Source organism: Leptinotarsa decemlineata, unplaced genomic scaffold (assembly GCF_025532065.1).
Source record: "Leptinotarsa decemlineata unplaced genomic scaffold, Ldec_3_MD MMD2_tig00005503, whole genome shotgun sequence".
Taxonomy (NCBI): Eukaryota; Metazoa; Arthropoda; class Insecta; order Coleoptera; family Chrysomelidae; genus Leptinotarsa; species Leptinotarsa decemlineata.
Genome location: NW_027412629.1, coordinates 198624 through 210458, shown reverse-complemented (window position 1 = coordinate 210458; position 11835 = coordinate 198624). Strand labels below are relative to the sequence as shown.

Below are 11835 nucleotides of genomic sequence, written 5' to 3'. Positions count from 1 at the left end.
ATTCCAAAAAGGCAGTTATTCATGTAAATTATTACTAATTTCAAACTTACTTTCTCTCCCTATCTTTATTGACCGTTGCTTCTTGTGCGGCGCATTTGACCAAAACTTACTTTCATTCACGAAAAATATATATTTGACAAAAGAAACGAGTAGCAATTAACAATATTCTTTGTAAAATATACACATCAGTGAATCTCACTCTGACAACAATAACAAAAATTGTAGCCTACATACAGCCGATTTAATTTTATGCGCATTGTCAATAGTTTCTTACCATGCTGCAATATACTGAATGATGAACAAATAACTAATAATTGACATAACATCAAGAACATCATTTTCCAACTAACAATCTTTAACTAAGTTACTTTTGTACTATAGAAATCCGGGAGGAAACGAGGCACGCACACACACACTCTCATACAACAAATGATAATATGTGGTAAAATATTTCATTTCGACGAGACGATATCCAGAGTCGTAATTGAGAAAATGTTCACCTTCGTCGTTGATTTCTTTGTTGTGACGTCGATTCCAGTACTTGCAAGACGAAGTTCATCGCTTTGAACTGCACTCTTAAACAAGAAATAAACGAATTTTGTTGCTCATGTTATGAGTTGCCAGGTGAGGTCAGGCCAGTGATGTACAAATTCCATAAATAATTGCTCTCTCATTCATATGTAGTATCGGCTTGAAGTTTTTTGCAACTCGGGCGGATGTCTAGAAATCATTCCCTTTATTGGAGAATTTTTCTTTGAACTTGCCACTGAATCTAGTTATGAATCGTACTTACATATGAGAATTAAAAGTTTATATTATTCTTCAAAATGTCACAAATTATTATTGATTATTTTATGGAGTAAACCACTTCGAGAGCGGTTCTTGTACGATTGTGACGGTTTATGTTGGATATTAATCGCTGCAGATTATTGCCATTTGGAAAATCTAAAAATCGGGAATTTTCTTCCACGAGAATGTCGTTTAACGAATGAAATCGTTATTGTGATGCTATTCAGTTTTGGTACTGAAGAGCTGATAAGGCAAGTGTCTTACAGCGAAACATCGGATGTCTATCAGTGAGGATGACAGTGTTCCATGTAAGTGAAATTTTACTCTTTCATTTAGTGTATTGTGTAGGAATGATACCTGATTCAATTCCAAAACCAACGTTTGGAATACAAACTGAATAGAGAAAAGTGTTTTTGTATAGTTCATTGTTTATATAAAAGTATTTGTTTCGAAAGTATTTTTTTTTTCATGTAACTCAATGTTTATATGGAAATAACTGTTTCGAGAGGGCTTTTCTTTCAGTTTGAAATAGAGACCTTTGCATGATCTACACATCTATGTATAGAGTCACTTCTTTTGAAATTGATTGCTTCCTCCCTTTCAATTGAAATAGTTATCATTTGTAGATATAGTTGTTCAAAGTGTATTAATTATCAAGATTGCTTATGATGTTTGGATATTCAATCAGGCACATGACTTTTTTTTGTACACAATCTAGCAACATCAAAGCTCCATATACATAAGCTATATTCCATAAAACAATCAATTTGAGCTGTATAAGGCAAAATACATGTACGGTTCTGTAATGTTCAATTTCTTAAAGAAAACTGGTACCTGTGGTTTCAAAGCATTGAATTATACTCAATTACTAACACCCCAAACCAAATTTTTCTCCAAATTTTCATCAATATATACAACTCGTTGTTGTCGGCAAAAATGTGATTTTCAGGCAAATGTTCATTCCTTAAAGTTTTATTGGGGCAGACAGAAGTTTTTCACCATAGGTGGGCTTCTTCATGGTTATAGAATATTTCAAAAGGTAGACATTTTCATGGTTATGGAATATTTTACTAAGATTAAGGATTGTATTTTTTGAACTGAATTTGATGATTGTAAGCATTCATGAAATAAAATTTTCCATTTTTTTTTGCAGCAATGAGAAATATAAGTGGAGTGTACCTACTGGTATGAATAGATAATGAATGAGGTTTTGTCTGTCCTATTCATTACCAGGTGTGAATGCATTTATTTCATTATTACTTTGAAAGGTTATTCTTCTCGTTCTCATTGAAAACGCTGCCCTTCGATATATAACAAAACCATTCACCACGTAATTATTCTTTTAGAAGTCCACTGAAAGTCCGCGATGACATATGACTATCTTTTAAGGATAGCTTGACATACACATTTCAATATTCAAAATAATTGTCACATATAAGGTGGAAAGATATTTAGAAGAATACGATATTGATCAAATAAATACCTCAGTTGCCTTTATAATTTCATGCATATTATAATTGCATGTCACACCGTACGAACTGATATCTTGGGAGTAATTGCAATAATAGAACTGTCTTGGCCTGATGAAACGATGACACATGCGTGATCAAGAAACGTCGCGGTTAGGTTGGTTTTGTTTAATGTAGTGAGTCATTTCCATTTAATAGTAGAACATACTTTTGTTTAAGTGGAATTAATTATCATCAGTCACTAGGTGGGGTACCTCCTCCAATTCATTATATACATTCACTAGTGGTGCATAATGTTCTAGAACATTACACAATATTGGATTATTGCCCTATGACCTGAGATGTTTTGAACGTTACGGACTTGTGGTATTCGACTTCGCTCAGGAACAATTCACAACATTCCAAAATATTCCGGTATATTCTGAAAAATCATAGAATGCCTTTTGAATTTCTCTACTCTGTTCTAGACATTTCTAGAGTTCGAAACTGTCAGCCCTCATATCTTCAAAAGCACGCCCTTCAGGTGAAAACGAGAACCTTCTTCTAGGATGAGGGATAAAGGATTCCTACACCATACAACTCTTGAACGTTTTACAATAATATGGGATGTTCCCAAATATTTCAATCTGATCCAGACTGTTGCCAAATATCTCACACTTCGGAATTTTTAACTTTCCACTACATTCCAGGATGTTCTAGAACTATCTAGGGGGCGAAACTTTCAGTCCTTATATCTTGAGTTCAAGTTATAAGGGGAATCGTTTTACCGGGTGGAGGATAGAGAGCTACCACTCCGTATAACTTTCTTGATAGTTCCAAAATAATGTAGGATGTTCCAGAACGTTCCACAACGTTCCAGAATGATCCCGAACAGTCCACAATATTTCAGAATGCTCCAGGATGTTATAAAATACTTTCAAAGACATTCTGGTGTTCAGAACTGTTCTAGAACTTTCTAGAGAGCGGAATATACAACCCTTCATGTAGATTACCCTTGTGGAGCCAATCCGGATCTCTATTAAAATTGAAATGGAAAATTAATATAAATAAAAAATATATAACTTTTTTCGCTTCAGTCTACATACCTCTACATACCACTGATGATTATTTTAGAAAAATTACTGCCCGTTTGTGACTTACGAATATTTGTGGCTTCGAAAAACATATCCGCAAAAATTTTTAGAATCAGAACGAATTATTTACGTATAGACAAATAATTTATATTTAGTCTGTATGACGTATTATTTTACGAATAATAGATAGTGGTTTCCCAAGAAAGCTATATGACGTAAATCAAAAATATTCGAAGACCGACAAAAGAGTCGGATCTTAAAATGTTTTCTAACAGGTTAAGTGGAAAAATTTATATTTCTGACAGTAATGTATTCAGAATTACGTCAATGGAATATGTATTCAATGTTAGTAAGTATTCATTAGGTCATATGGATTCATGTTTTTGAAGTTATTTACATTGGTAAAACTGGTAAAACGCAGAGTAGCAAACATCATCTTAACATGTCTAAGTTGTACTAGGAAATAAATATTCCGGGATATTCATCTTTCCCAACTACCTACATCGTAGGTTCTGGTGAATGCTTGCCGGAAAACAACTACTTTCCCGGCTAATACCGCGCTGGATGTTGAATTATATCCGGCAGACATTCATGCAAGTTACCTCACAGAGGTTAGTCTCACAAATGTTTTTTGTTCATCCACCATGCTGAAATTATTCAAGTGGATCACTCACAGATCGGTTTCGCATCAGTGCAAGAAAGATCAACTGCTTGTATGAAACCTTCGTATTAGAAAAATATTGTTAACTAGTAACAGCTCAATTTCGTGAACCAAATTCCTATAGACCAGTCGCTTTGCTATCAGTGATATCAAAAATCATGGAGAAAGCCATGAACCACCATATCCTTGAATATTTTAATGACTTTAACATCTTGAACGATTATCAATAAGGCTTTCAGAAATAAACATCAACAGGGACTTTCTTTCGTCAAGAGCTGTTGTGCTTGATATTTCTAAGGCCTTTGACCGTATTTGGCATGAGGGTTTGCTGGCCAAACTTGTCAGATCATTTTTGTATATGGCGCTACAGCTTCCTGAAAAAAAAATCCTGCAAGTGGCCGTCGATAGATATCTCTCAAATACTTTTACCATCAACCCTGGTGTTCCCCAGGAATCCATATTGTCTCCAACCCTCATTTTATTGATATTGGAAAAAACGAAGAATCCAATATATTGCTTTGATGATGACAGCACACTTGTCCCGTCATTTCATTTGGATTCCAGGACATTGACTGCAGATGCACATCTTCACCGGCAGCAGGAGGTTGCATATTTTAATGAGGATCAAGAAGTGATTTCGAATTGGGGTGAAATTGGTCAGGTTCAATTCAATGACACAAAAACCCAAACATCGGTTTTCTCCAAAAAGATAAATGTCTTCGAACCGGATATAATAATGTCGGGGCCGACAATTCCACTTTCTGCTTCGATAAGTTTGTTGGAGATTAAAATAGACACCAATATGTCTTGGCACAATCATGTTGCTGGAGTAGCATTTTTGATGCTTTATGAAGCTCGGATCAGACCTTCTTTGGAGTAATCTTCTCATGTTCTCTGCCCCTAAGCATACCCTGAAACTGCTGGATTCCATCCAGAAAAGAGCCATCTGTCTGATTGGAGACGTTGTGGCATAAATTTTACTTATATATACACACAGCGGACGGCAGCTCTTCGTCTGGCGGCATTGGGCATGGGTTCAAGTCTAAACTAAGTATCGTTTGATAGCACAAAAAAATGTTAGGCGCCACTAGAATTTGATTTTATGAAACCCAGAAAACAAAATATTGGGAATGACAGAGCCTTATGAAATGAAAGTCAAAATCTATAACAATAATTTATCACTACAATAATTTTTGTTTGCGGCGTAGAATGATGATAAGATACAATGAGTTATATGCAAAGTCTGGGACACTACCCAAGATAATTATGAACGGATATGTATGTCCATTACGTGGATGATGAATGAAAATGATAGGATTTTATACCTTTTAAGGAGCTTCAGAATCAGCTCTGCCTTAGACGGTATATTGTTGATGGTGAACGTGTATGGTGGATGTGCCTGGTGGATTTACTTCCAGCTGAAGCAAAGACTAGATTCAAACGCAACAGCTGATATTGGTGGAATCAAATCTGCCTTGCGATGGAACCTGCATTCTGAACACTTCAATAGAACTATACATCGGACCTGGGATACATCTACAGAGTTTGGGACACTGCTACGGTTGAAAGAACTGATACGGTTCAATTCCAACAGGAAGCTGTTGAACAGAACCTCGTGGTACCCTTGCTGGACTTCTTGAAATCAGACTCGAAAAAAGAAACTCCAGGAATGGATTATTTCTTCTCAAATTATAGTGAGTAAAGATTATCAAGCCCCAACGGAAAAACCCTATCGGGTTCAGAGGATAAACTTGCTCTCAACAGAAACAAACTAAACACCAAAATCACAATCTGTGTGAGCATATCCTCATCGCAAAAGAAAAGTTTCACAAAGGAAACCAGTGCTTATGGCTCGCCACTCTGAAGTCACGCCGGCCATCCAAAAAAGGGAGCCTTCTTGTTTTATTCCAAAAAAACTTCTCAAAAATCAACCTACAGCGCATTCTGACTGGCACACATTCTAAGTCTGTTTTTCACATCGAAACGGTGACGTAACTTGAGTTTCATTATTTTCGGACAGATTAAGATTTGAACTGGAAATAATAAAATTCATATATACACATATATATGGATGTTTTTAGATGACGAAAACTGCAATACCAAGAACTTCTACCTAAAGTCAAAAGGACTACTAGAAGAAAAGAGTAGTTGTTTCGACCCGCCAGATGGCATGTCTAGAGATTCACCATTCGTAGTGTTGAATAAACAACGAACGCACCGAGTGTAGAAGGATGATGAGAACAGAACACATTAACCGATCTGCTCTCGGAACATGAAAGAAAATATCCTTCAGCTGATTGAAGGTTAGAGGTCGACATCTGATTATTTATTTCCTGATGACAGATGAAAATACTTAAGTTCACCACCAGAGTTTCGTTTTTGATGTGGTGGTGGACGGACGTGCCGACAGCGACCGTCCACAAAGAAGGCACGCGGACGCCATTGTTGGGGACGAAACTCAGTTTGTGTTGTGAATTTCTGCCGTCATAGAACGTGCCATCATCAAATTAAACATTTTTGTGAACAGTCTATAAGTGTTGAAGAGAAACAGCACTCCCATTCACGCCGGTTGGAGGCCGGGGTGGACGGGATGGCTAAATGCGCCTATCTGGAAGCAAAGGCCAATAATTTCGAGTGAAGTGAAGTGAAGTACACCACCAGCGCAAATAGACGATCCAAGGCTTGAAAATACATAAATATAACGATAAAAATATATACAGATATATCAATGCATGATAACTAAAGTGATTATACTCCTCAGTAACAGGAGAGTAAATGTAACAATATAGAGTACAATTTTATTATAGAAATACTTATACACATCACGTAAAATTGTCTCTTTTGATTTACAGGAATTCTACTAGTAGTGTAATCTGTAGAAGACAGCATTTAAAGTTTTGTGTGTTCTACATGATAGAGTACAATTATATGACATCTTAAAGGTAGGTAAGAAACATAATAAATATTCTACAACACCACTAATTCCTTTTTTCCTTCTCAGAGATCGGTGAGGCATTATTACGGTCCACATATGAAAAACATGAACACCCGGTTATCTGTATGATGTGAATGTATCCTTTGAATGAAAAAATATTAGTATAACTCGCTTTAGTTCATGAATAGGTACTGTTAGTTGAATATGGTTCAAGTTGACCAAGTGAAACATAAGCTACACCTTGAAAGAAATATCATTTGATAAGGATGGAATAATACATGGCAAAATAAAATGCTATAACGTGACTATCACATGTAACCTTGATAGTCTGGAGCATCAAGAAGAGGTAGGGGATTTGTCTCTCTTCTATAGATCCTTTCACGAGAAGTGTTCAAGTGACGTGGCACATTTTCACCAAGATCGGTATCAAAAATACGCGACGGGCTGTGGTTGCTCATCGTTTTGAGATTCAACTCAGTACACCTCGAACTTCACTGTTTGGAAAACTCTTTCATTTGGAGAACTGCGTTTATGTGGAATAAACTTCCTAAGAACGTTTTTCCAAATGGATTTAAACTCCAGCGATTCAATTCCAATGTGAATCGCTACTTTGGAAAAGGCACTGATCTTAGAGCGCTTTTAGGATTTTCCTGTAATGTTTGTGTTTCATCCTTGAAAAAAATTATTGTGATATTTTCACTAAACAGTTTTACAAAAACGCGTGTTCCACCATACAATGGCTTTCTCCGGTGTGTCTTTACTACGCCTGACACGCCTAAAGAAGCCATTGTATGGCGAAATACGTATTGCGTTCCTGTGGAACCGTTTAGTGAAAATGTCACAATGAAGCGTTTTTTGAATACGTTATGGATTTTCATCAAGTATCGACCGATTCCATCAAATATCTCTGTTAGAGTATTGGTACATGGAATGTTTCTTACCTGCTTGAGGTTTTGTTTACGAGATGCATCTGTTACTAGTAAACAATATTTTTCTTGAAAAAAGAAAAATGAAAATTTATATGTTTTTTACCATTTTTTTTAACTGAAGTTACTGCAGTTTCGTCTTGTATGGACATTTTCAATCTTGTACATTAAACCCACAATGAACGATAATTTTTCCCCTTATATAAAACCACTGTGATATAGTCGAATGATTTCTTCATGATCTGCTGCTGGATGAACGAAAAACATTTGCGAGACTAACCTCCGTGAGGTATCTTGCATAAATGTCAGTCGGATATAATTCAATATACAGTGTAGTATTAGCCGAGGAAGTAGTTGTTTTCCGGCAGGCATCAACCAGAGATGAATATTTTAAAATTTCATTTCGAATTACTTATTATCTAGTATTGTACGTATGTATATCTCCTCGATACAGTCTTCATACACGGTTTGATATCTAAGTTAGTTTTTTAATCGTCATATTGCTTTTACTAATGCATGTAACTAGGTTGATATAACAACAATTGGATTTGAATTTCACTAGTTCGGACTTCCATTGTCTACTCTATAAAATGATTTGAAATCCCTGAAACAAGTAAAAAAGAATAGTTGAAAATAACAATTATATTAAGCAACAATAAACCTGAAATGAAATGATAGTGAAATAACCTACAAGTAAAAATATAATAATTGAATAAATAAAAATTAAAGGAATGAAAAAAGAAAATAATAAAAAAATAAAAAAGTGTAGAGATTCCAAGTCACGTTAGTTCACGACGTTTCGATTGTTGGTATCTACAATCGTCTTCGGGTGACTGTCATGACTGTCATCACCCGAAGACGATTGTAGATACCAACAATCGAAACGTCGTGAACTAACGTGACTTGGAATCTCTACACTATTTTATTTTTTTCAATTTTATTTTTTCATTCCTTTAATTTTTATTTATTCAATTATTATATTTTTACTTGTAGGTTATGGTAAATATTACCTCTTTCTGATATTTTTTATGATGATCGAATGAAAGTCCACGGCTAATAGAGAATTTCAAAAAAAGGTAACAAGTTGCTAACGGCAGTCAATATATTGGGAGAGCAGTGGTCGTGGGTCTTTTATTTTGTGGAACAACCTTTTTTTGGATGGGGCGCCACTTGATTTGATTTTGCTAAAATCAAGAAATAAAAATATGCATAGTCAGAAAATTATTTAATAGTTGCTGCAGACTAAACCAAAATATGGTAGACAAAAAGCGGTTATTGTTTTCATTACAAAAAGGATGTGATCCAGTAACACAACAAATGAACTAATACGACGCCGCTGCAGCTGCAGTAGGATCTTACAAAACAACGTTATAAAGTAAATTCATATGACTTTCATTACGTCTACACAAAATAATTATTGAAACGTTGGAAATAATTTTTGAAACGTTACATGCATGTAAGCACATATAATTCAAAAAGGAAACACCAGGTATATAGTTGGTTTCCAAAAATAGGTTATCTGTATAGTGGAAATCAACTCCGATGTAAAAAATTGGAAATTCCTCACCAAATGAGTCCCTTCCTTTCTGGATGTTATCAGCAGCAGGCTGTCTGAGAGGTCGAGTAGATTCTGGATGTAGTCTGGAGGGTTAGAAAACGAAACAGTTCAGTTGTCAGGCGATACTATAAATATCCTGGATTCGAAAGATATGTCGAACTGGAGCAATTCGACTTTTCCTTTTTTTCAAAACTGGTCGACAGCAAAAGACGGTATTTGGGGATCCAAAAGGTTCCAAACCAGAACAAAAACGTTCGAGATGGTTGGACGACCCACGCTTCTTGAAAAATACCAAAGGCTGTCCGTGTCCGTAGCTTAATGGAAACCGGCAGATCTACAGAAAGTGATCTCGGTTGTGATATTGGTTCCAGAAATCAAATGGTTAAAAAACTCACCTCCTCTAAGGGAAAGGCTTCCACTAAAATAATGCCCAACACAAAAATGGTAACTGACGTGACACACTCTACTTTCGTTTCTCAACCGTCACCCAAAATCCTTTCAGGTTGACCTCCAACCAGAAGTATTAACACAAACTCGTCCTTTGCGCCGTGACGTACACGTTGACGAAATTTGGTGTACTCCAATAGCAATACTTCTCCTTTGAATTAAGTATTCATTGAGCATTCCTTCTTTTTGAGAATTTTATTTCATTAATAATAATTCATTTCTTTTTCTCTTCCCCAGACTACATCAACTATGTAATGAAATACAGTGTTATCGAGAAAATAAAATAGCTGATGTTTACTAGATTGGAACTCTGAAATTGTATACATGTATTTTATGATTTCCACAATTAAATGATACATTTCGTAACAAGTGCTTTGGATTGTTGATAAAAGTTAACTTTTCACGTTACATAAATTTTCGTTATGTGGACACCCGGCGATTTTGAAAAAATTTTTTACTGTACTTACGTATTTTGATGCGTAGATTACGAATCCGAAAAAAAAAAGCGGCGCTCTCCCTTATTTAAAAAGTTACGGCCCTTCAAAGTTCAGAAAAGGGCAACTTTTCAGCCTTCTTTTTCACTAAATAAACTATTTGAAAACACATGCATTTATTCACTAGGTCACCTTTACACCTTATTCCTCCTTCTTTAACACTTTTCACTTCAATAATCAACATTTTTCTTATGAAAAACTTAATTTAAAAACGAATGCTTCTCCTGGTGACATTATTCTATTTTTAGGTTAGTTACTAGTGACATTTCAGAAAAAAGCGGTTGGTATTTGCCGTCGCCTACTATTTCAAATTCGTAATACACCACGAAAAACCAATTTACGATCTAAAGAATAAAGGTAAAAAACATTTGAATTACTTCAGGAATATGGACTGCATCAGTCGTACCAACCATATCATTAACCTTAAAAACGTAAAATACAGTGATATGTAACCAAAAGCAGCTCCGTACATTTTTTAACATTTTCATAAGAAAAATGTTGATTATTGAAGTGGAAAGTGTTAAAGAAGGAGGAATAAGGTGTAAAGGTGACCTAGTGAATAAATGCTTGTGTTTTTAAATAGTTTATTTAGTGAAAAAGAAGGCTGAAAAGTTGCCCTTTTCTGAACTTTGAAGGGCCGTAACTTTTTAAATAAGGAAGAGCGCCGCTTTTTTCTTTCGGATTCGTAATCTACGCATCAAAATACGCAAGTACAGTCAAAAATTTTTTCAAAATCGCCGGGTGTCCACATAACGAAAATTTACCTAGGTTATTTCACTATCATTTCATTTCAGGTTTATTGTTGCTTAATTTAATTGTTATTTTCAACTATTCTTTTTTAATTATTCTTTTTTACTTGTTTCAGGGATTTCAAATCATTTTATAGAGTAGACAAGGGAAGTCCGAATTAGTGAAATTCATCACGAAACATTGTCAATCACCTTCAAACAACAATTGGATTTGTTAAGTCGTATAAACATCCATTATCAGTGAATATTACTGGAGTTTTTCACCAACATCAAACCGTTATTTCAACACCTCTACACGTGTTCCTCTTTAAAAAGAATAAGTTTGATCTTTCTTTTGAAGATGATCACTTAGTAATCTGGGTGCTAAAATAACGGTTTAGTGTTAGGGAAAAAACTCCAGTAATATCACCCATTATCAGCTTTGTACTGATTCAGAAATATCAAAATTGCCTGTAGTGCTAACGTTTTTTATAGACGGAGGAAAACTCTTTCCATTCAGTAGAACCCAGACATGAAAATAATTGTTTGGAAACACCAATATATGAATTAGAAATATGATAATACAGAACATGTTTGTTATATTTCTGATAACATAAAGTAAAAATGCCTAAGTCCATTTCATTTTCATTAATTTTTCCCAAAGACTATATTGTGGCACTAATACAATCATCAAAATAATATGGTTCCAGAACTTGATAGGTAAAATTGAAACATATGACGTAAAATGAATCTAA

The 11835-nt window shown here is 35.0% G+C and overlaps 1 long non-coding RNA gene across 1 annotated transcript; it reads right to left on the bottom strand.

Moving 5' to 3' along the window:
- Positions 1–9065: 9065 nt before the first annotated feature.
- LOC141484351 (uncharacterized) lies at positions 9066–10270 on the bottom strand. Its single transcript, XR_012466600.1, has 2 exons — positions 9807–10270; positions 9066–9745 (listed from the first exon to the last, which is right to left on the bottom strand). It is a non-coding gene; the product is annotated as an uncharacterized lncRNA (long non-coding RNA).
- Positions 10271–11835: the final 1565 nt, after the last annotated feature.